Genomic DNA, 24,922 nt, shown 5'->3' with positions numbered 1-24,922 from the left:
CAGAAAATCCATGCTGTGTGTAGGCAGTACATTGTGGGCCTCTGCTGATTCGCACACCATTTGCTGAACACAGGTTGGCTGGCGAGGTGCTGTGACCCCTGCCTTGAAGGAGCTCCCAGTGAAGTGGGGGAGGAACTTACTGCAGTTAACAGAAGTGGGGGTGGGGGGTGCTGTCCCTGAAAGGCCTCTCACATGGCAAGGGTGGAGGGCCAGAGCAGACTGGGCTGGCCTTGCTCCTTGAAGGGTGGTATTTCAGAAGTGCAGTCTGTGAAACATTGCAGAAGTCCCCCACACTCAGGGACCCTCACTAGCGAGGGCCATGATGGGAGGCGAGGGGAGGTACCCAGGGCCCATCATCTAATTACAACCCTCTCTGCTCTGCCGGCAGATGGACAAGCAGCTCGCAGGGCGTTTCTGCCTGAAGAAGTAGGTTGAGTTCAAATAAAGCATTTCCTGCCTTTCCTACTAAAAGAAAATATGAAACTTTTAAAAATTAACCATAAGACTGTATTGAAAATTCTCATAAAAAATAATAGTCTGAGACAGGGCTGTGGCTTCAGAACAAACAAATCCAAACTACTTGGAAAAAAAAAAAAAAAAAACTTTGATAAAGAGCTAAATTCCTCTTCCCTCCTTTTGTTCGGCCCTCCCTCCTGCTCTCCTGCCCTCTTGCCCTCCTGCCCTCCTGCCCTCCTGCCCTCCTGCCCTCCTGCCCAGGTTAAGAAGTTGGCAGTAAGACAGATCATATGCTGTACAGAGTGGAGACCCCTCTTTGCCTGGGAGAAGTACTGGCCTCAGGTGATCCAGCAATAAGGAGGGTAATAAAATGGAGAGTGTAGGGGACCTGGACACTCAGCCCGTGACTCTGCCAGGCTCAGACTGCTTCTCAAATTAGTGCTTTTTCCTCTGGCACAGAGGCCGGGTGGCTGCCCGAGGGCTGACTATTAGAAGGGGTCAGATGGGGAATTAATAGTGTCTTCACTTATCATTTACCAAGTGTCTGGTCTGCTCATAGACAGTCCCCTTTGTTGACACAGAGATGACGCACAGTATGGCCTCAGGCCAGGGGTCAATGTCCATTTCAAAACCCAAGCCTGCAACCTGGGTTGTCCTCTTGCAGCAAGGACATTGAGGCCCCATTGAGGTGGCGCCAGGCACACGCTCCTTCTTGGCCACCTGCTTACCCCTGGGGGACATGAATGGCCCTCAGAGAACTCGCCTCCCTCCTGGACCTCTTCTCAGACTTGCTCCCTGGCTGGTGTGAGGTGCTGGGAAAGGCCTCTTGTGCCTGGAACCTGCTGGTTGGGGGTGGCCTATCAGCCAGTTCTGGAAAGGCCTGTGCACTGGAGCTGCCTGTTGTGAGCCAGTCCTTGTAAAGCTGCCTGTCACACATCGTTTCTCCTTCAGTGAAAGGAACACTTTCCTTCATTGCAGACACTGCCCTCATTGAGCTGGAGTGCGAGGCTCCTGAGATCTTGGTTCCCTAGGTGTCAACTTGAGATAAGACCCAGGTACGTGGAGTTTTGGTACAGTGCATGGGTGGGCCAGGTGACCTGCAGCGACTGACAGAAGTGGCTGGGAACCAAGGGACGACACCCACTTCTTGGTAGCGAGTGCACCTCAATGTGGGAGTCCTGGGCATCCATCCTGCAGGGCCTGTGCGTAGGGTGTGTGGCCCATGTCAGGCAGCGTCCACTCACGGGTTAGAGAGTGGGGATAGGGCTCTGCAGGCCGCAGGACAGGCAGAGTGAGGAGGAAGACGGGAGCTCGTGCTGGAGCTGCCCTTGAAATGCACACAGGAGAGCAGGCTGCTTCCAGGGCTGACCGCCCTGAACACCAGCGGCTCCCTCCCAGAGCATGGGCAGTACCATCCAGCTGGTGACCTAGGGAACACCTCCAACTCCACACAGAGCCAACACAAAGCCACCACTTGAGCCCACAAGGACGCCCCACCAGGCACCCGGCTATGCTCAGACTTGCTCAGGAAACCAGCTTCCCACAGTTTCCCCACAGTGAAGAAACCACCTCCCCTGATTGCCCTAGAGGGCTTCCGGGCGAGTCGGGGCCTCCTGTGTCACAGACGTGTGGCCTCAGCTTTTGCCTCTTGCCACCATCCTGCCCCCGGGGTTCCTAGGGCCCCTGGTACTTGTTAAAGCTTCAAATTCACCAAATTTACTCCAGCCCGAGTGGATGTGGGATCTCAAGTGTTCGCCACTGATTAGGCAACATTATTTCTATTATCCTACTGGGCTTCACACTAGGAGTGGAGGCACTTGCCTTGATTTGAAACTAGCAGACACCAGGAGAATTTGCTGATTGCTAATGAGAACGCTAAGGTTCTGTTGATACCATCTGGGACCCTCTTGCTGTGGGCTGAGATTAGGACAAGGAGCTTGACATAATACACCATATTGAGCAAGCAGTGACTTGGTTACAGGCTCGGTATAACTTTTCATGTCTGCTGCACGCAAACGCTTAGCCCAAAACACCTTTTTCCAGAATATGAAACATAATATCTCCATGCTCATTGCATTATTTAAAAAGGGGCAATGTGGTTCATAACTTTACATTTATTGCATACTTTTAAGCCACTTGACCCATATAAATATTGCTATAGAGTTGCCCTCAGTTATTAAATTCTTATTGCTTATAAAAGGGGCAACAGGAAGTATATAAGCTACAGTCCAAGGTGTGGGAAGGCTGTGGAGGACCTGGGACCCCGGGAAGGGGTGTGTCGGGGGTGTGGGGAGCAAATCCGTTTCAATCATGCTCTCTGCTTTCAAGCTGGGATTTTATTATTTTTTCCTTGTTGTAGGAAGCAGACTGTTTTACTTTAGCTCAAAGAATTATGTATTGACATGGCAAGTGACATTTTTGCCTTTCTACTAATTAAAATGGAACCCCACTCTTAAAAGAAATTGGTTGAAAGAATTTTTTATTGCAGCAGCACAGCTGAGACCAGATAAAAACAGGCATCAACATTTATCAGGGTTCAAAGTCACATCTCCTCACTGTGAACGGGAAGCACACTGCGTCCTCGTCGTCTGCTCATATCCTTATTAATGCTGCCTCCCTTGTTCTCCATGTCCTCCTAGGACATGTGAGGTTCTCGAGGCGACAAGCACACCTGCCCCATCCGGAGGCGTGTGCCACTCGCGTGTGCCTAGGAGTTTGTGTCCTGGTGTGCATATTTTGGAAACGACAAAATGACCACGAGCACTTCAGGACACCTCAAAGCCATTCTACAGAGAAGGTTTCCTGAAAGCAAGTTCCCTTGAATGTCAGCATATGACCCTTTTGGGCTTACTCCCCCCACGGGGACGACACAGCATAGAGAGGGCATTACCACCCCAGCACCAAGTACAGGTGGAGATACACGGGGACCCAGGCTGTTATGAAGCATGTTTTTTCTCAATCATAATAAGACTCCCTCCTGTCCTGGTTCACAGTGGAACCCCAGGGTTGGGTGGGCATGCTTGGCACCCCCGTCCCTTGCATATTGGAGACAACCCGGCAATGTATTAACATGGACGATTTTCCTTGCTGGTGCTTAGGGCAGAGCCTTTAAACTTAGAGGTTACTGCTGTCAACACAGGACCTTTTTCCTCCTGTCACTTTTTTCAGAGATGAAGGGAAAGATTTCCCTTAGCCTACAGCATTTAGCGTGCAAACCCTCCTCCACTGCACTGTGCAGCCACAGAAATCATGAAGCCAGACTGCGACCTTCCAGTTCAGTGACAGGACAGGGATCCCAGGAGCAGTGGACGCCTCCTCTGATATTTGGAAAAGTGTCATGTTTTCTTTACAGAGAAAACTGTCAGGTTGTTGTTGGCATAAAATACACCACTTCCTGGATTGCGATTTCCTTGTTTGCTACAAAATGTCACCTGGGCACATGACATGTTTTCATTTTGCTCACAGCCCCTCTCTACTTAAGATATTCAAATGCTGCTCAGAGTCCAGCTGCCCCCGTGCCCTGCTCTTTCCCTTCACAAGTACAGATCTTGAACATTCTGGGGAAGGAGAAGTGTTTGCAGACCAAGAGGGCTTCTCCGGTTGTGTGACTTACCTGTGTAGACTGGAAGAAAAACACTCAGCAAATTCATGCTCACCCTGTTGATGTGCTCTTTAGAAAACCTTTGGAACAAAGACATGCAATCACTGACCACAGCTGTCGGTGCTGTTTTAAAAGAAATAGAGGATGCACTGTGAATAACATTTAAAAGGCCACCACCTGTCACCCATAGCATTGGCAGAGCTGGCAGTGGTTCCTGGACCTGGACAGGTTGCTCAAGTGGCTGGTTAACTAGGGATGTCACCCACAACACATCAGCATAATCCAGCTTGCACAGCAGTCAGCCCTGACCTCCCATCCTGGACACTGGACAACACTTACCTGTAACCCCACCACCACTCACCCATTTCTGGGTGCTACGCTTGGAAGCACCACTACAGGATTCATACCTAATAAATGTGAGTGATTTAGGTGACATGAGATAAAAAGCTTCAGGACATATATTATCCATGTTATCCCCCCCCCTTTTTTTTAACTCCTTTGAAGACCTAAAATAGGAAAACTGTGTCCCTCTTTAGGTCTTTTGTCTTGTCAGACAGAAGTGTAGTCATTTAAATGATGTCTTTTTTTTTTTCTGTTGCAAATTTAGCATATAAAATAAAGGCAAAATCTGACCAATCTAAAGATGGGATTCTGCAAAATCCAATTGAGTGTCTAAGAGGGGCATGTGCTGTAGATCAGCAGACTCCCCTCCAAAGAAAGACTCTCCAGCCCTGCTGCAGCCCTAAAGGGTCTGGTTAAAGGAGTGAGCTGAGCTGGAGTTCCAACCCCAGGATGACAAATGCAAGGAAAATCAAACCCCAGTGACTCTCGGTTGCCCTGGCACTTTTGCACAAGAGGTTGGAGTCAAGTGCAAAATAGAAATAAAACAGCAGCACAACCACAGGAGGATTTATCCCTCACCGATATCATCAGGGTATATTTTCTGGTCACAGTGAAATACACAACCTCATCTGGAGCCGACAACCCCAGTTCTTTAGCTCCTGGAATGCAGATGAAGGGAGGAGGCAAACACAGCACAACAATAAAACAGCAAAGGTGTTTTGCTTCTTTTCGAAGAATTTGCATGATTTGAAAAATGCACCATGCAGTCTAAAGAGCAGATTCCTGAACCGTCCTGGTGGAGGACAGCCCATGGGCTGCGCGTACAGCTGGAAGGTTCTGTGGCTCCATGGTTAGGGTAGAATTTGAGACTGTCTCCTTTTCTTCAGCACTTTATGCCAAATTACTCTGAGAGTAGGGGAAAAAAAAAACAGCACCTGTTATCATGCCTTTCCCAGGAATAGGAAATTAATATTTTGCATTTACGTATGTACGTATTGCAGCTCTAGACATCTGCCCTTCAAGACTCTGCCTCTGGATTTTGAAAACTTCTGCCAGATTTCCATTAAATACGAACTAGGGAGCACACGGACATGTGGCTTTCATTTATTAAGCCTTGCATTTAGTTTTTGTTGGTTGTATTTTGTTCATTTGTTTGTTTCAGCTTGTGTTGCCATGTCTCTATTGGTGTGCAAATAAACTGCTTTACCCTCAAACCACACAGGCAGTTTGGCCAGAAGCTGACAGACTCTTTGGAAGGCAAAACTCCTGAAATGGCACAGAGAATGGTACCTCTGACCTGCAGAGTGACAGCAGCCACAAGGCATATTTCCAGGACATGACAACAGTGACAATACAGCAGAGAGCACTTCTCAGCCCAGGCCCACTCAGAAGTAATTTGGGCATTTGCAAAGGGCCTGGGCAGGGCTTTAAGGGGCACTCTTTATTGTGATTGCTGGAAGGTAAGGAGGATTACAAACACCTGACACAGAGCAAGACATCTGCTGCTGGGCACAGACACTATTTCCAGAATGGATTCCATATTTAATCTATTTTCTAAAGTCAGAGGTGAGTTTAATAGGAAAACTAAAAAAGGAACTGTATGAATGGATGGCTCTCAACATGGAGGAATTTTTCTGGAAAAAGTTGTCCCTGTTGCATTGCATTTGGAATTGAACTTGGGACAGCCCTTGGCAGCCTTGCATAAAAAGATTCATGCTCAGTCCTGGTGGACTTTACCAATGGTCAATAGAGCTCAGCACAAATATACCTGGCTCAAAATCATGCCCAGAAAATACTCTTCTGAAGGATAAAGCTACACATTAAGCAAATTATGCATTTTCACTTAAAAATATGAACAACGGTCCTTCCCTATTACACTGTGGCAATTTGAAAATTTCTAACAGAGCAGGATAGATGCTTCACAGCCTTGTTTATGTTTTGTTTAGCTGGCTGTTCTGCCTCTGCATTACTCCAAGAAAAAACTCCAAGAAAGAAAAAAAAATAACATTTTTTTTCCTCAAACATTTTAAGGCAAGGACCTACCTTCTAATGGCAGAACTTTATTTTCTTCCTCATAGTAATATATAGTACTGAAATTCCAAAGGTTTCTGGTGCATTTCAGCTGTCACCTCAAGTCAAAACCATAGAGTTCAACTATAAAAGAATATAATAAATTTAACCTGACCTAAGGGGGGATTTTTAGGCAGTCGTTTTTTTTTAAATTGTGTATCTGTGAGCTCCCTATTCTCACATATAAATGTTTTTTTTCTTGCTGGGTTCTTTCTTAGTTCAAACTTGTGTACATATGTGAAATTATCTGCCCTCATATGAAAGTGCTTCAAAGGCACTGAAATAAGAAGGAGCTTTAGAAGAAAATACAGCTCAAAGGGAAACTTTAAAGAGCACATTTTAACCTAGGCTCGGATCTCCTGATTTTTTGGTGTGCTCCTGTCCTGATGGATTATTGTAGGGCAAGCCAAGGGTAATCTTCTTCTTCAAGAAGTACCCCCTGCCTATCTCTTGGCTTCGGGTGGCCCTGGCCCCCAGCTACTGGCTATTTAGAGCCTATATGTATTTCATACACCCAAGCAAACTTCCGCACTCCGGTTCAAATGTAATCAATGTTTTTGTTTTGCAGCCTTTGTAGATTGAGTCTTTGTTAGGCGAGAGCACATCTTGTTTCCCCAACACCCGAGGAGGAAATCCCCGGCATCAGAGTGCCCCCAAAAGGCAGCCCGGGAAATGAGCAGGGGCGCGCTGACCTTTAGCGAGACAGCTAAGGTTATGCACATAACATTTGCTTGTTTACTTTGCAAAATAAGCAACGAGTTGGAAACTCCGAGCTTCGCAGGCGCCTCTGTGCACTTAAAAAACAACCACAGGAACCCGAGGCCGCTGTCTTTCCAGCTCCTGTGCGCGGTGCCTGTTATCTGCTTTGCTCCGTATCTATCCTGATGCAACTTTAATAACGTTAGCCAAGACTGCTCGGAAAATCACAGCTGTAGCTGGAGGCGGAAAAAAAAAAAGGAAAAAATCCGAGAAAACGAGGTGCTTCCCCCCAGCCTCACCTAGGAGCTGGGTTGCTCTGGCCTGCACGGGGCAGGAGCCTCCAGATCGATGGCCGCAGTGGGCTGATGGCCACTGGTCGTTTTGATGGATATGACTGTAAAAAAAAAAAAAAAAAAAGTCCAGATTGGTTCACAGTGGACCTCAAACCATGTCAGCTAAAACCAAAGAGACAAAAAAGTGACAGCTGTGGAGAGCACACTGCAGGCAGTCAACGGCGCCTGTGATTTATCGTTCCATCTGCCTCGCCGCGGTGAGGACAAGTTCCCCCTGATTTGGTTAAAATGAAAAGGACCTCAGAGAGAGCAACGTGGGTTTTGAAAATGTGCAGAAACTATTTTTTTTTTAATTTCCTGATTTATGTCCCTTTCCCCTTTCAGAAGGTCTGCCCCCCTGGGGAGCTCGGCGGGGGTGGGAGCGGGAGTGGGGGCGCGCGCGCCCCAGGCCCGCGCGATTCTGGGGTGCGGATGACTCGCCCCGATCCCGGCCTTGCGCACTGCCGGCCTCGCGGGCGCGAGCCAGGGCGCAGAGTCCAGCCAGAAGGGGTAGCTGCGCGGCTGAGAGGAGCGCCCCGCCCCGGACCTGGCTACCCCTTGCAGCCGGCCAGGCCCGGCTTTCCCTGGAAGTTCAGCCTGGTGCTCTGGGATTCTAATAAAAGTTTTATGCCGGTCAGCACATTTTCAGCCCATTTCCCATGAAGAGGCCTGTTGGTTTCGGTGGTGCATGGAAACTTCGGCGCTCTCCTGCCTAGTGCGGGCCCTGGAGCCCTGACCCCCGGCAATCACTTCCTGGCTGGAGGGTTTCGGCCTCTCAGGTCCAACCTGGTGTCAAAAGCTGGCCTGTCTTCTGTCTCAGGATGTTGGTTTTACCTCTCAAGTGTTTCCTGAATTTGTGAAAATTCTTTTTCTAGCCGCTTGTCCATAGTGGTTTAATGCTCAAAAAAATATTTACCTTTTTATTTTTTTTTAAGAAAAAGAAAAGAGGGGAAAGGGGGCTACTGAGAAGGAGGGGAAGAGAGCAAGGCTTGGCGGCTACCGTGGAGTGGGGGCTGCCCCCAGGGGGCCAGTTCTACTTTTGGAACATGTTCCTGTCAGGCAGGGGTCAACATCTTTTACCTCTTTTTTCCATTATTCAAAATAAGTATTGATGTTATGTTTTAGCTATTTAAAAGCCAGCTGCCTTGCTCATTTCACATACTTTTCCTGGTACGATTGTATGTGGTAATAGCTGGTCTGTGTATCGTCTTTCACAAAATCTAGCCTTTCAGAGCCTCAGTCTTCAAATGATATCAATCAAAATTTATGCAATTCAAAATCCATATGTATAGAGTCCCAGTTCACCTCATTTAATGATAATAGTAAACCACATGTTGTGTACATGTCTAAAACACTTTTCTCCTTCTTGGCTGTGGTAACCCTAGGGGCACTCTGCTCCATACAGCTTCCCAACCGAGCAGCATAATACATTGATTAATACTTGGCAACAATGGAAATCTTGAATAATAAAATGGTGAACAAGGTAAATGCAAACTAATAAGACAAGGAGTGTGTCAATAATGTTTGAAGATGTATGTTAATATAAACAACCTAGGAAGACCTGAGAGGCTGGGAAAGCCAGTTACTCCAGATGCACGCATGGTCTCTTATTAACCATGTTGAAGTTGATCTTCACTCTTCAGAGGCGCCGTGACGTGGGGAAAATGAGGCTTGGTCTGGCTGGGTCCTTCCCACAGGTCAGTGGGGAGACCTCTGCCCCTCAACCCAGCCAGGCCAGCTGCTGCAAGGCAGGGCCTGTTGCTCCTGCACTTCAGCTAGGAGCAGAGAGTGGCGGGGTGGGGAGGAGAAAGAGAATCACTCGTGAAATTAGTCCATCGTTAAAATACCTTAATCCTAGGTGGGGAATATTAAAGTGGGAATTTAGAGCATTCAATTGCATTAGCTCTGAGATCTGGTCAGAGAATGCTTAAGGTTTTCCCAAGAAGCAGTGGATCAGTAGATGTTTGACTAAGACCTGAGTTCACAGTACTTGGGTATTGAGTGCTGATAGGCACCAGGAGGTCATGCGCAGACTGCATAAGCACCAGAGGTATGTGCTCCTTAAATGATGAAATCCTTCATCTGATCTATTTTTATCAAAAGCAAAATTGGTAACTGTTCATAGTTGCACAATAGCATTTGCCTCTGACAGGCTGCATTATTTACTTCAGGTTTAATACACATTACAAATAAGATTTGCTTTCATGGAACAGCATTAAACATTTGGCCAGGGGAGAGTGGAACATTTTCCTTAATTTGTTTTGGCAAATCTGAGAAATAGAGGTCATTACACATACTTCTGCATTCCAGAAACGTAACAAGGAGCAAATATTTTAAGAAAACCGAGATTATAATTAAAAATACACCAGCGTTTTAGGGCCTGAGAAGGCGTGAGACCGTGTGTGTGACTCTCAGACTGCAGCGCTCTGGGGCCCGGGGTGGGTTTTAAAAAGAACAGAAAATTGGAGGCGCAGACTTGGAAAGCTTTTCTTTTGGAAATCCTTAAAAACGCAACATAACATCAATTATTCAGCATTAGACTCAACCAGTTTCTTCTTTTCCCCAAAAAACAAGCCTTTTTGAAGCACCTACGTAGATATTCACATTTCTGTCAGGTGATATTAAAGGTTTATGTGAACATTCATACTGAAAAATTAAGCACACTTTTGTTTTGATTGACTGCAATCTGTTCCTAAAACCACAAGGTGAAAAGGCGGCGAGGGCAGCCACATCTGTGTCTTCCTTCTCTGCAGCCAAATGAGCCACACCGAGGCGGGAAAGCTGTTGACAAATTAATACTTTAAGAAAATAAACTATGGTCGTGTTCAACATAGAGCAACTTTATCCTGATTAATTTGTGTTGGAGGCTGTCCAGCGCCCATCGACAAAGCCCCGCAGTTTGTACAAATGTAATTTCCTAATATTTACATGAGGAAAGCCTCACAGTTAAGCTTCGCCGCCAGTGTGAGTTTTGTGGTTTGTAAAAAGACAATAAAAATACAGAGAGGTAATTGTAAGCACATTTGGAAAAGAAAGGATTTTTTTTCTCTCCTGTCCTTGCACGGTCCTATAAAAATGGGCTGTGTGTGTGCAGACTCAAGAAGGGGAACTGCATTCAGCCCGCGAAGTTTTAAGTAATGTAACACCTAATACTTAATAATGTATCCCTGCAACCGAGTAGAGCCGAGGAGCCGGCAGAACACCCACGGTTGTTCTTAACATGGATCTTTTGCATCCTGGCATAATTCATCTTTGTCCATCTGTATGGGCTTGTCATTTTACGCTTTTATTTATATCGAATGTTAGGCACTTGTATGACTGTCTGATTTAATAAATATGAAAAAAGAAAAATGCAGTTGTAATGCGTTGCTTTGTTCTGAGAATATTAAAAAAATAACCTTTAGTTTTAATGAGATTTTTCCCCCATCAGTTTATACAATTTTCCAGATGCAAAATGAGCTTTTGGCTGTAAAATATTTTATCACATTGTCTTACACAATAAAGATTAGATGTTTTCTCTCTCTCAACTGCACTGCAATTATTTTTTAGTGTTTGCAAATCATAATATCATTTAAAAACCATATTTTATACCTCATCTAAAATACTTTTATAGCTGTATGATGAAAAAAATAACATCTATTTAACTACTCTTTTTAAGTGGCTGTTATGTGCTTTAGTACAATTTCCTAGGAAAAGACACAGCTAAAAACTTAGCTTTCCTTGAAAACAAATCTCCCAAGCAACAGCTTTGCAAAAATTCCCAGAATTTAATTCCCCCGACTGGAAAGCCCAGAGTGCCGGAAAGTAAAAATAGTAGCCCTGTCATTTCACATTCATTAAGTGTGAAACTCAGAAATTAATAATGTAAAAATATGCTTTTTAATTAGTCTTACATTCTGCCCAATGTACTTAAATGGGATCAGCGGCTCCCTAATGATTTTTTTCTTAATAAAGTATTAGCCTGTGATGCACGGAGGTTGACAGGTATGATAAACTGGAAAGTACTTTTGGAGGCGTATGAATGATACCAAAATAGTACTCACCCATTTAGATGTAATTAACATCAGGGAGCAATATTACAAGAGAAGCCTGCAAGATTTTTATTTCGGGTTTTTTTTTTTTTCATTTCTTATTTTATGAGTAGTTTGACGATTGCAGCAGTGATTTTATAATTTAATTACCTTTGCTGAAAGCTAAGCTTCCACTAATAGCAGGTCAACAGGATCATAAAGCAGCCTTCAAAAATATTAAAAAGAAAGTAAATCCATTTAGATGGGCTCCTCAAGCACCGTGTGTGTGTGTGTGTGTGTGTGTGTGTGTGTGAGATCTGTATCGATAGAGGAATATAGAGACCTAAATAGACAATGATACATAGATGTATAGATACAAGGTGTGATGTACCTCCAGGTGTCAGCTTAGCAAGATTCTGAGTCTTGTGGAGTCTTATGGAACAAGGGACCACTGGAGAAACTCTGGTCCTTAGCCTCTGGAGAGGCTTAGTGGCCAGTTTGGGAAAAGGTTAAAGAAGTTCCCAAAGTAGAGTTGTTTAACCTATAAACATCAGAAATCATTGCTGAATAAGAGACGCCAGTTGACTGTCACCTGATTTTCCTCCAAAGTGCAGTCTTCGGAAGCCTGAGGCAATGTTGACTGGAGCTCCTACCTTGAGTCACCAGTAACAAAGAAAGTCAATTGCTAACACATCCACCTGCTGACCACATTTGCTCGAGGACTTTCCCCCAGATCTCTGAGCAGCTGGGTCCCAGATGATGGTCCATTTCAACTCAGTCAATGTGGAAAGAGTGACAGGACATGTAATAGATGACAAAACCCAAGGAAGTCTTGAGTGTCTCCCCTTCCAAAGACACTGGGCTGCAGAGGCAGTTTCCTCAGCTTTTCAAGGAGAACTCCCGGAAGCTTGCTTGCGTGACATGTGTCTGATGGAAACTCCTGGGTAACCAGAAGCCAGACATAGCAGCTGGAGGACCAGCCAGCGAGCGCCTGGACCAGCCCACATCCCAATTCTAAGTTGACGGCCTGCGGTGCTGATGGAGCCTCAGGAATGTCTTTGCTAATTTGCCCAAGAACAAGGAAGGCACATAGCCCTGACCTGGTACTTAAGAGAAATGCTAACTGTCTTTATGGAGCAGGGACTGAGGGTTCCTGTGCTTCCATGTGGTCAATTGCAGCCCAGAGTACCATGAACCTGAGCTCAGGCAGTAGGCCACGCCTGTGGGATTCAACTCTCTGATGCAAGACCTGTGCCCGTCTGGTAACAAGGTACACATAGCCGGGTTGACTCCAAATGTGCACGAAGCCATTTGCACTTTATCCATTCCTTCCTGGACACTGATATTCATGCCAGTTTTCAGTATTAATTGCAGTCCCCTACAGTGGAGATGCTGATGCTATGTTAGGCAGATTATTTGATCATGGGATGTGCTTTCTGGACTTTATACAAGTTTACCTATCATCAGTCACTTTATTATCAACCCTTTCACTATTAGAAGGAAAACAAGGAGATTATATAAAGACTATAATTTTAATTATATAAAATTATATAAAATTAACAAATTTTTATATTTAAAATTCAAGTCAACAAAATTCCAACCAATAGCTCCATGAAAGTGGGGTAGCTGTCTTCGTGTTCACTGTGGGGTTCCCAGCTCCTGAATGCCTCCCAGGGCACCAGGGGAAGTAGTGTCAGGTGTCCCTTTCCTCTGTGTGGGAGGCACTGTAGCAGGCCTGAGAGGAGTTATGGTCTTGGCTGTTTTCTGACATGAAATGGAAACTCACGACTCAGCTTTTCAGTGTGTCTCATAAAGAGCCTAAAAAGCCATGGCCAAAATGAAGTGGCCAAAGCCAAGTGTAGAGAGGTCCTGGGATGGGAGCCATGAGCTGCAGTCCTTCCCCCTACAAGATACCTGGGCTGGAGCCAGTGGTGGACCCTGGGCCCTCTCACCCGGGATGTACACCTAAAGGCATGAATCATAGCTACTGCCGTGGATTCTCTCACTGTACAACAGATGAGCTCTTCTGTTACCATGTTAGAGAGTTTGTCTTTGCTGGTGATTCATACTATTTTTGTTGGAAGGATAGAGCAAAATGTTAACCCAGTTATGACCGGTGATCATTTTGATTGCATTGTTTGTTTCATGAAGAATCAGAAGTAAATAAACGCATGTCTTTATTTATGTATTCTTAAATAAAACAGCAATTTTCTATGCTAACTGCAATTTTCTACAATCTTGGACTTGCATCAAATTTCACTGAACCTGATTTTAGGAGATTATTAGATTATTATTGAAATAGACTCCTTAATTGTATCCCACATAAAAATAATGCCAGTGAAAGCTAATTGAAAACCACCTGTGAGTAACTCAGGGTAAGACTGAAGAGCAGATTTTCATATGATAATGGGCGTTCAAAGAGAAATTATTTCTTCGGCACTTTATATGCTATCATTTGCAGATGAGGAAACTGAGATTCAAAATCCCAGGGACTTACCAAGACTGTACCTTACCTAAAGTATAGTCACAAGAGGCCACATTTACAACAACCCATAGGTTCCCAGAGGCCTGTGTATCCTACACAGCCTCCCCGGGGATACTGGTGGTGGTCTGGGTGCTCAGGGACCGCCCCCTGGAAGATTGTCCATGGCATGTACCTGGCATATTGACTCTCTGGGGCCCGAGGCACAGAGACCTTCTGATGTTATGGTTTGGAAGCCGTCATGGTCACTCCCATCTCCTCAAATCTGTGTGGATGTCACTGCCTACAACATGAGGGCCATATAGGATCATTCAGACAGCAGAAGCTATTTCATGACTTAAACTATTTCATGCAAACTTTATTAAGGCAGAATTTCAAAGCCAGGAAATAATAACTATTATTTTTTTAAGTGGTATGCAGAGAAAAAATAAAATTCAAAATTCTTAATTTAGTTCCCTAAGTTTGTTTATCCTTCTTCCTTCCCTCCTCCTCCTCTCTGAGCTCTCTTCCTTCCTACTTTGTTTTTATTTCTTTATTCTTTCCTTCTCTCCTTTCTTCCTTCTTTCCTCTCTTTTTAATTCTCAAATCCAGATCTGGAGTTGTCTTCTTTAAGTTTAATCGTACCTCATCCTTCTTCTTAGAAGGTGTGACTTGGCCGGCTTCCTTGGGGGAATCTGATTCTTTTTGCATGAAGGACTCTCACAAGGAGTTTCAGCCATGTAGAGAGAACCAGAGTCTGTCCTTTTGCCCAGGGGGATCCTGGTAGCCATACAACTCTTTCCAGAAACTTAGTATCCAATTGTGGTCCTGCAGGGTCCCAGCTGGGCTGGGCAGTACACATGTCACAGAGGGCTACCGAGTCCTGTGTTCTCAGAGCTACCCAGAGCAGCTCTGGGCAGCCAGGAGTGCTCAGGACCACCCTGCCTCACCTCCAAGGCCACCCCAGTTACCAAGGCTTGACAGTCCCACCGTGCACCCTCTTCGTTCTGTGGGTCCACTAATGAGTCCAGTCTGCTTAAGTGTGAAATGAAATCAGAGACACTAATGGACATTTCAAGACAAGTCACTGAACACAAACGGATGCAGCCCATAGCACAGGCTAGAGAAGTCAAAAGGCCTTGTCTCAGGTATGCGTTAGCCCAGCCCTGGATGGGGAGCAGAGGACATCATACTGGAGATGTCTTCCTTCCCGGAAGACAGGCAGCAGCTCCCCTAACAGGCTTCCTTAATGGCCAATCCATGCACTGGCATTTGTGCAGGAGCCGGAGGGACTGCGTGTTTACCCACTGGATGAAAGAACACGCTGCAGGGTTAGGAACACAGGCCTGAGAGCAACCTGGGAAATCCACGGGACAGGAGTAACATTCAAACCATGGCGAATGGGCCACGTGCAGGATTCCAAGGATCAGGTTACCCTGAACTTTTTCTGCAGTCTCCAAAAAACTGTAGAGGCCTGCGATCAAGAGGAACCAAGCCACCTAATAAGCTACCCTGGGCTCCAGCCAAAGCGGGCACCCAGCCGCCCAGAGCTCCACCTGCTCCTGCACCCGCCTGTGCAGTCCACCCAGGCAAGGTCAGGGACACACCTTCCTTTGCAGTTACCTGTGGGGAAAGACCAGATTTTTCAAAGGAAAATTCAGTCTGGATACTCAAGAGGACATTCAATGGAGAAAAGAAAACAAATTTATTACTAGGTTTCCTAACTGGCTGAACAGCTTGGGGATAGGTGCAAGTTTTGCCTTAGTTTCATATAGGGCACATCTAGCAAGGCTTAGTATTGATTAAGATATATAAAAATGTAGGTTGTAGGTGTGTGTGAAGACAAAATTCACTATCCTTCTTTAGTGATCAATTGATACTGAATGAAAACACGAAGAAGAACCCCTACCCTGTGCTCTAGCACTCCCAGCTCTGACTGCCAACCCCAATACAATGACCCAAGTTATTTCCACTTTGAGCATGAAGAGTATGGCTCAAATAATCCCACCTAAGACACAGTCAGAGGCAGAGTCTGAGCTAGGGCGGCTCTGGTCTGGCATTAAGACTTTGATGGTGTCCACCTGAGAGGGACAAGCACACTGGGCACAGTGTTCTTCTTCTGGGAGACCAAAAGACCTCTTGGCTGTGGTGGAGAGTGGCTCAGGAATCACTGTCGTGCCGCTGGAGAATTTTACACTCGGGATCACAGCTTTGCAGAAAGCAAAGTCTTCAAGGTCTATCGTGTGCTGGGAACATTATCAACCTGGACTGCAACTCTATTCTGCGAACAGGATGAGAGTGGCTGGGAGCAGGACGCCCAGGCAGAAGCTGTCCAAGGGATGCCAATCTAAACCCAAGTCCATTTAAATATTGCCAGAGGAAGCAACGCTTGGCACTTCAGGCTGAATAATCCTGACTCCTTTGCTGGCCAAATGGGGTGCCATATTCTTTGATCAGAGGCCTGACAGGCTGGCAGTTCTTCACAATGAGGAAGAAACGGTGGGTGACAGCAGCAGGCGGTGGTGAATGGTGCCAAAGCATGGGGGGTCCAAGAGGCCTTGGGGGGCTCATGTTTGGAGTGTCCTCACCCTGGGGAGTGGTCTACAACCCCATCAAAGTGGGCCCCCAAACCTGCCTTTGCAGGGGGAAGGCAAGCACTAACTGCTATCCAAATGACCTCTACGATGACCTAGAACAAGGACATCTTCCTGGGCTCAGAAATTCATTCTGCTGCTGCATTGCAGAATGGAGAATCCTCTGCTCCAGGATCCGAAGCTTTCACCAGCAAGGGTTCAAATTCTTGTTGAGCAGCGCAACCCACTGGGCAGGCTAGTGGCTCCCGGTTATCCTACTCAGCAGCCATTTCTCTATGTTTGCCCATAGCTGAGGCACCTGGAAACATGGTGACTCATTTCTGTAGGTGTGACAATTTGTATTAAAAAATCTAAAATGCTACTGGGCCAGTAAGGGAAAAAACACAGACCTTTGCAAACACTTTACAAGATACTTCCATGAATGAACAGCAGGTGGGGCTGCAAAAGCCACCAGATTAGGACCAAGGGAAGAGAGGAATCTTGCAACCCAAGCACCAATTCGTCCAGAACATTTTCCAAACATGAATAGGGCTCTTCTTGTGGCTTATGATGTCAGTCAATCTGTTTTATGCTTGAGCTATGTTCAGGAGTTAAAACTAACTTATTTTTTAACATAGAAGATTTTCAAATACTTCACATCCTGTTTTCCTCCAGCACAATTTTCTAGAAGATAAAATAATTGTTATTAATTTAATCACAGCAGTTCCACCCACCAATATGTCAGAACAGAGACAAAGCATGCTCTTTCCCTATGGCTATATCAGGCACACATACGTTCATGCACACAAATGCTTTAATAGCAGATAGGCTATTAGATCTGAAACATGCACCAATGCAGTCTGAAGAAAGTCGTGGTCAAGATTCAGCCCATGCCCAAGCTCATGGGAAGCAAGGCACATAGAGAAGGGGTAGAGTGGAATCAGAAGCAAATGTCGTGCTGAACTTGCACAAACCAAACCAGGAGATCAGTGTCTCCCACCGGTCTTACAAGTTGGGGAGGCAGTGCATGGGGATTTCCTCCCTGAACAAGAACTAGCTAGTTCAGAGAGGCCATGGGCATGGGCAGCACCTTTTGAGTCTTACCTGGTTCCGGTGCATTTTCTCAGCCACCCATGGGGGCCATCTGAGGAGAGAGATGAGCAAGGAGCAGATGGACGGATGCCGCTTCTGCATGAATTCTGTCTACAATGTGTCAATGACTCATAGGCTGCCAGGTCTGGCTGTGCATTTGGGTCCAGTGTTGACCCAGATAAAGAAGGGGGACGCTCCTGCCTCTGGCTCAGGGACAGGGCTGCCAAATGAGAGCTGCGATTTCATGCTTGTGATATAGATTGGAGCAATTAACAAGTATAAGTTTTTTCAAAATAAGCTTAAATCTGCATTTTATGTGTGCAAGTTTCCAGCTGTAATGGGATTATGATGTCATCGAGGGAAGAGAGGTCCGCAGCTGCAGTGGATGAGGGAGGCAGTCAGCAGCTGTTAAAATAAAAAACTAATGGTGATTAATTCTTATTATGTGTTTGAAGATTTCACAACAAGTTCAAGACCCAACCCTTCCCACAGGGGTGTGGAGTGGAGGGGTTGGTGGCTGGACAGTCACATTCCCCAAACCAGTCATTTTGTTGTTTAGTTTTTAACTCGGTTCAGCTCTCTTACCAGCCCAGATTCTCTGAACGTCTTCCAGGTCACACGTAAGTAAGTAGTGTAGAATACAGGCATTGCTGGCACTATTTTCCAGCAGGGCTACAACTGAGTGCCCACCAAGGCCCCCACTCATTCAGGAAGTGTCGCTGAGGTTCAGAGAGCCTGGTGTGTGCTTGCAACAGCCTGAATGGATCCCAGCAGCTCTCTATGTCCCATCATTTCAAGACTTCCAAAATATTCAAGAACATTCCTTTTATCTAATGTCTCTAACCACATGTGTGTCTGGAGTCAGGTGCCACATATGCTAAGACACTGAACATTTCTGAGGTTTATGTAACTTGGATTTCTGCTTAAGGTGGTCTGTTTCCTTGTAGCTTTGCATACAAAATTGGATGATATATGCTTGAAAGGTGGGGAAATCCACGATGCTGTAAAGTAAGAAACTTACATCAAATGTAGCTAAAAGAATGCTTAACATAACAGGATAATTTTATAATAAAAACAATCAAATAAGAGAGGAAAAACATGTTTTTTTTTTTCAAAGTAAATCTCTGGTAAAAGCATGGCAAGAAATAAATTGAGAAGTAGACAGCCTCAAGCCAAGGACTCCTTGAAAGGCACTGGAAAATCCACTTCTTCATTGGTAAGACCTCTCCATCAACTCTGTTGCTGAGGGCACTTCCAGCTTCAAGTGCTGTGACCTCAGGGGAAGAGAAAGGGCCTGGCACCTGGTGTCACTCGCTGCTGGACTGAAAGTCACCAGACCAGCAAACAGCTCTCTGCCCTCGACGGCAGGACTCCACACTCTTATCGGCACTGCTGAGGCCCATGTCCTGCCCCTGGTGGAAGTTTGTGTTTTCTGGATGTGTAGGTTGACCTACTAATTTGGGAAGAGAAAGAAGCACCACGGAGGCAGTGACTCAGGTTACCGGAGACAGTGAGCAGAGGCTGGGAATTTGCTGGAACGTAGCTGGACCTCCCGAGCGTCCCACTGGGGAAGTCCTAGAGTAGCATGCATGATTCCGCTTTCTAATGGGTCTGCATTTCTGTTTCTCTGTGTGCGTCTTCTGCATCCTTGCGCATTCCTCTACACAGGTCAGAGGCAGGCAGGCTCAGATGTAAATGAGGCAGAATATGCCTGTGTCGCTTTCAGCCTGGCCTGCTGGCTTTGACAGAGGTCCCAGGGCTTCAGGGATGGAAACAAAGAACCCTTGTCTCCCAGCTTCCTATCTCTGGGAAGATCATATTGCTCAGTCCTCACTCCCCCTTTGCTTTATTAAAAAAAAAAAATTGAAGGAGAAGAATTACAAAGTTCAGGCCAGAAAAAAAGTTTGAAGCCCCCTAAGACCATCTCGCTCTGCAGGGGAGGGAGCGGGCAAAGTGGAGGATTTAATTTCAGGGCTGGGGAGGTGGTGGGTCTCTAATTCGTCAAAGGCTTCCCAGAACTCGCAGGGTCCTGTGACCCGGGGTCCACTTCTGCCCAGTTTCCCTGTGAGGATGTTTGCAGCTCACTGAGTTTCCCGGCGGCCTTAGCTGGACGGCTGGATCATTACATCAGCAGACAGCTGTTTTCTTTAGGTTCTTTTACCTTAAAGTGAAACTGGAACAATAGAGCCCTGATGGCTTTTCCATCTCTTCCCTTTTTCCCTGCCTCGGTCAGGGTTCAGAGATGAGCTAACCCGGACCTCAACAGCGCCTGTCCGGAGCAGTGAGTCTTCTGCACGTCCTTTGCTTCAAGGTTACAACTTGGTGAAAGTTAACCGGAAGGAAGAGTGACAAGCAGAGACACACTTGACCTTCCTAACTGCGAGGAACCCTGTTCCGGGGGCAGTTGAGATCTGTGGAGCGTCTTTGGTGCAGCCTTCCAGGGTGTCCTGTTTAAGGACAGCCTCCCAGGGGTTCCCCACACTGGCTCCCAGGCGCACACGGTCAGCACGGTCAGCACGTGGGGCTTCCTGTGCACTGAGAGCCAGGGTGTATGAGTTTCCATGAAGCTCGGTGTCAGGGCCCAGCTGAGAAGCGGCCCCAGCTGCTGTGCACCGAAACTCTAACAGCCAAAGGTAGGGGGTCTTGGAGGGGCGCCAGGAACTGCCTGAGAGGTCAGAGGAAGGGGGAGGCTGTGGAGCTAGGAGGGGGAGAGCGGAAGGAGGCTGTAATAGGATGGCAGGATGCCCGGGATTCATGGGGCATAAAGACAGGGAGGCGGGGTGGGGGCAGGGAAGGATCGTGGGGAGGCAGCAGAAACACAGAGAAAACTGGGAGCCGTTACAGACAGCAGCCAAGAAAGGCAGGTCAGATGGAATGGATTCGCCACCAAAATGTACTTTTCAATCTGGCTGCAGAGTGTCGAGAAATATCTTGCAACACGTCTTAAAAAATCAATTTCAAAATGTTGATCAAGTCCCAAGGAAATGTACCTTTCTTTGCACACAGGAAAGTGTTTCCATAATTTTCACACTTAGTCTGTGAAAGTCTGCAAACTAAGGCACAACCATTTTGACCAAGATGATATCTCACGTATCTTGACACCAACTGTTTAAATTTCTGACTTGCACATCCATTTCTGGAACCCACTGTTTCTGATTTTTCCAAAGGTTTCATTCCAACATCCACTCTTCTGCTGCATTGAAAATGAACTTTTCTCACGAGGGTAGAAAGCAGGGCAGGGCTGAAGGCTTCCTCCAGAAGATGCCTGAAACTCAACTTGTTGGACAAAAGAGAGACTGAAACCCGAGAGGCCACCCAGGCAGAGAGTAGTGACAGAAAGGACCTCAGTGGGTATCCCGAGACAGACAACCAAAGGGAACAGTGCTGTGCAGTTAGGGGCAAGAGAAAGGTTCAGGGAAGAGAGAAGCTGGGAGGGGGTGCAGGTGGGAACAGTCAGGAGTCAGCAGTCAGGACGGGGTGAGCAGAAGGGGCAACGGGTGCTTTTGGCTGAGCCTAAGTGAGACCCTGGTCCACTTGCAATCCCACCCCAGAGCCTGGCAAGGCTCCCTCCAGCAGCTATCACTCTGCTCTTTCCATGCTTGTCTCCACCCACACCACCTTCTACAAGTTCTCAATCATATAAGCATCTGGAAGGAAGCTGGGAAGGGTTGTCTGTCTTGTCCATTGATGGAGCCCAATGCCTAGGACAGAGCCTGATAAATGGAGAGCACTGTGCAAATACGAACAATTAGAGCCCAAGTCATAAAAGAAAGTACTCAAACACAGGGTCTCCTTAACTCTCTAAAATACCACACTGTTTTACACGTACACACACACACACACACACACACACACACACATGCCCGTGTAAATTTGAGAGAACTCAGAAATGGTTCAAATCACCCAGAAACATCAGGTGACCATTCAAGATAACTCAGGAAATCTGAGCTGGTTAAGTTTATTGCACGTCACCAACAAGTACCTTTTGGGACTGAGGGAATTAGCAAACACATTCCACAAATCCCCGGCAGTTATTTTGAGCGAGGTAGTGGGAAATGAGGACCTAAAAGAGAAATGGCAAGAATGGAAGTGAGAGTGATATTTTACTCCACAGAAGGTCGATCCTGAGTTTTACCATCTGGGAGCTAACCTAAATCCCCAGGAAAACAAGGTCCCCTCAAACCAAGGCAAAGTCAAGGAGACATAGCAATCCATACTTATTAATAGTCTCATAAAGCATCGGGAAGGCTTGCCCCCACCCTGCTTTGCTGGATGGTCGTGGGCGCTTGTCTTGTGAAGGAATACAGCAAATACATTTACATTGTTTATGAACATGTCTTGATTTCAGTTAAACACTTGATGGAAGTTAATCCCATTTGGTTTATATAAAAAATAGCTGTTCGGAGCCTGAAAACGTATCTGAGTGATGACGAGTGGGATTTACGGGTTTGGGGGGGACAGCCTGTAGGGATGGGAACAGATGAAAAATACACAGGCGGCTGGGATATTGAAGCAGGTAAATGATTTAAAACAGCTTTGGAAGTAGTTTGTTAAAAATGAGTTGCCCGGAGGATTTTCTGCCCCAACTTGTCAGGAGTGTCCCTTCCTGATGGTCTGTGCTTAGAGCAGACGGCTGCATGGCCTCCCACCTCCCCCTGCATGTCCACGTCCTTCTGCCTCTACTCCCAACAGTCATTGCACACTGGAGACCTTAAGGCCCTGCACTACTCTTACCCACGTGGCTGGGTCTTTGGCTTTGTCACTGGGTGTCGAAGGACCATGGCGGCCTTCAGGCTGGACCAAGCAGGCTCCCCCTCATGGCTGCACTCTGTGGTCTTTAGAGTGCTCTTAGCATTCAGACCATGGCCCAACTCCTAGGACTTCAGGGGGCAGTGAAGTCCCAGAAAGAGTGCACACTATTACACTGCATGGCGTGCCTCATGACAGACAGACAACTGCAAGGGCTCACCTGACTCTGGCGGCCACTCTTTGTGCTCAGCAGACTTCTTTCCTTCAAAGAGATGGGCAGGTTTTGACCCAAACCAGTTCTCTCACCAGACGTATGGGAAGAACAACTTCTCCTCCGTCACTTGTTTTTGGCCCAGCTCTGAAAGCTTCCAGTTATCGGAGGCACAGGGGTGAACTCTTGTTTGGTTGGGCTGTTGCAGAATGTGCAGAGATGATGTAGACTCCAAGAACAGTGCACCTTTCCACGCATCTTGATTATTTAATGGTGTGTTCACATATAAAACCTCCGACTTTGTATCACGACAGGGATGAACTGAATGTGCAAAATCCAAGCTGTGCTTCTGTGTGTTGGTGACAATCCTGGTGGACCCATTGGACCCTAGGATGGCATGGTGCAATAAGGAGTTAGGATCCAGGACTTTCCATCCTTGGCAAGTACTCCACCTACCTGAGCATCTTTCCCTTCTTATAAAGCAAGGTGTGTGACAAGTTTAATGGTGTTGAATATAGGCGATAATAATGAGGCTAAGGTTAGCCAAGATCACAATGACAGCAAGGAAGGCCATTTTGGTATTTCCTGGGTCTTCATGGTATTCTTCTCAGCTTACAAAGACTCCCTAGTGGACTTCCTCACATCATTCCTAGAAGAGGAGCTGGGGCCAGAGACCCCACACTGGCTGGTTTTCTATCATTCAGTGGGGAGCAGGTTCGGGGCTGGTCCTGAGAGGCACCCTCAAGAAGCGCATGAATAGCTGCCATGTTCACCAACAGCTTTGAGTTTCATTAGGAAGCTGGGCAACACCTTGGCCAAGACTGCAGTACCATTAAGTGCCACCTCCAGCTCTTCCCGGCCCCGTGGTGGCTCCCACTTCTACTTGACCTTCATAGGTCAACGCTTCCATGATAAGTACCAAGGCTCTCCAGTTCCCCCCTGCCTCCATGTGCCACACTCTTTTCTGACATTCTTTCACTTTGTGCAGCTTTTATCTCTGTCTTTGACTTGACTTATGAGAAAACAGAAATAGGTTCAGGACCTTGCAATGCCCCACTGCAAATACCCGTGAGGACTGGAGGGGAACTGACCTCTGTTCACGTCTGAGCCCACAGGCGTGACCCACACTGCGAGGGCGAGCCTAAGAGGAGAGTGGGTGTGGCAGGACGTGGCAACTGCTGTGTCCAAAGTGGGTGAGAGAGGGGTAAGTCCCAGGCCTCCAGGCTGGCTTATCACTGCAGATGAAACAGGAGGTTGGGAAGCAGAGTGGCTCTCCATGCCTTGGCTTATAAACCCTGCAAATGTCTCGGCCTCTAGCTTTTTACCCTCCCCTTCCTGAGCTGTGAATGCCTTGCTTTGTCTCTCCTCGATTTTCAAAACTAGTTGTTTTGTTGAGTGCAAACCACTTTTCAATAAACCACCCTGCTTCTTGGGAAATGGACTCAGGAAAGTTCTGGAATCCTGAGAAGGTATCTAGGGACAGGCTGCTGTAAGATTCTGGCTCTGTGGACACTGGGGGATATGTGCTTGTCCTGGGAAGGTCCACTTACCATGCACGCCCTCTCTGGTTCCCCAAATACTGGAAAGCCATGTTCACCTGGGCTAGGCCAGGCTGCAGCTGAGCAGGGGACTGTCTGGCTCACCCTTCTGGTTACAGGAAAAAGCTTGTGCCCAGCCATAGCCAAAGGCCTAGGGGAGTCAAGAAGGCCCCATTTCCTTGAAGATGCTGCTGGGATCAGAACCTGGGACACTGACATCTCTGCTCAGTGTCCCTAAAGACTCCTGGGATGCATGGAAGGGGTCACCTCTTTTCATATTCTGACATTCATCCCTTGATTTCTGCCACCCAAGAAGCACCCTTTGTGGCTGCAGGCCCAACAGGCCTTCAGAGCAAACAGTGGTGATCGGGGGCAGGTCACCAGACAGAAAAATACTCAACACAGAGGAAAGCTGCCTGAGCTCTCTGCCTCACCCACCCCTGCCATGGGGCCCCAGGCAGGTACCCCCAGGATGCTTTGACCAGACTCTTTATAAACCCCTGGTCCCTAAATAACCAAGCCAGACACAAAACTCAAATAGGTCACCAAAGTTGGAAACTTCTGCATTTTTTACTTCAAATAAAAAGAGAAAATTCAGTGGCCATGCTGAGGGTTTTGAGATAAATCTCACTCTGGGCCTGAAGTGGGGAGGAAACTGTCTCAGGCTGGTGTGAAAACCTCGAGGTTGCAGGTGACCTGGCCTGGGCAGGAGGGCTCGGGCAGACAGGCGTGCCTGAGAGCTGGGATCAGGAAAGAAAAACAGACAGATCAGTGAGCCCAAAGAAAGC

At 46.8% G+C, this 24,922-nt stretch overlaps 1 long non-coding RNA gene across 1 annotated transcript; it reads left to right on the top strand.

Annotated features, from left to right (window-relative positions):
- The first annotated feature begins 1,117 nt into the window (after positions 1–1,117).
- Positions 1,118–24,200, top strand: LOC124095648 (uncharacterized). The gene is made up of 4 exons (XR_006852551.2): positions 1,118–1,511; positions 18,754–18,852; positions 19,870–20,269; positions 22,911–24,200. It is a non-coding gene; the product is annotated as an uncharacterized LOC124095648 (long non-coding RNA).
- The last annotated feature ends 722 nt before the right edge of the window (positions 24,201–24,922 follow it).

The sequence above is a fragment of the Marmota monax genome, unplaced genomic scaffold (assembly GCF_021218885.2).
Source record: "Marmota monax isolate L192 unplaced genomic scaffold, Marmota_monax_Labrador192_F-V1.1 WCK01_AAM20220418_F8-fsc00076, whole genome shotgun sequence".
Lineage (NCBI taxonomy): Eukaryota > Metazoa > Chordata > Mammalia > Rodentia > Sciuridae > Marmota > Marmota monax.
This window is presented reverse-complemented; position numbering and strand designations above follow the sequence as displayed.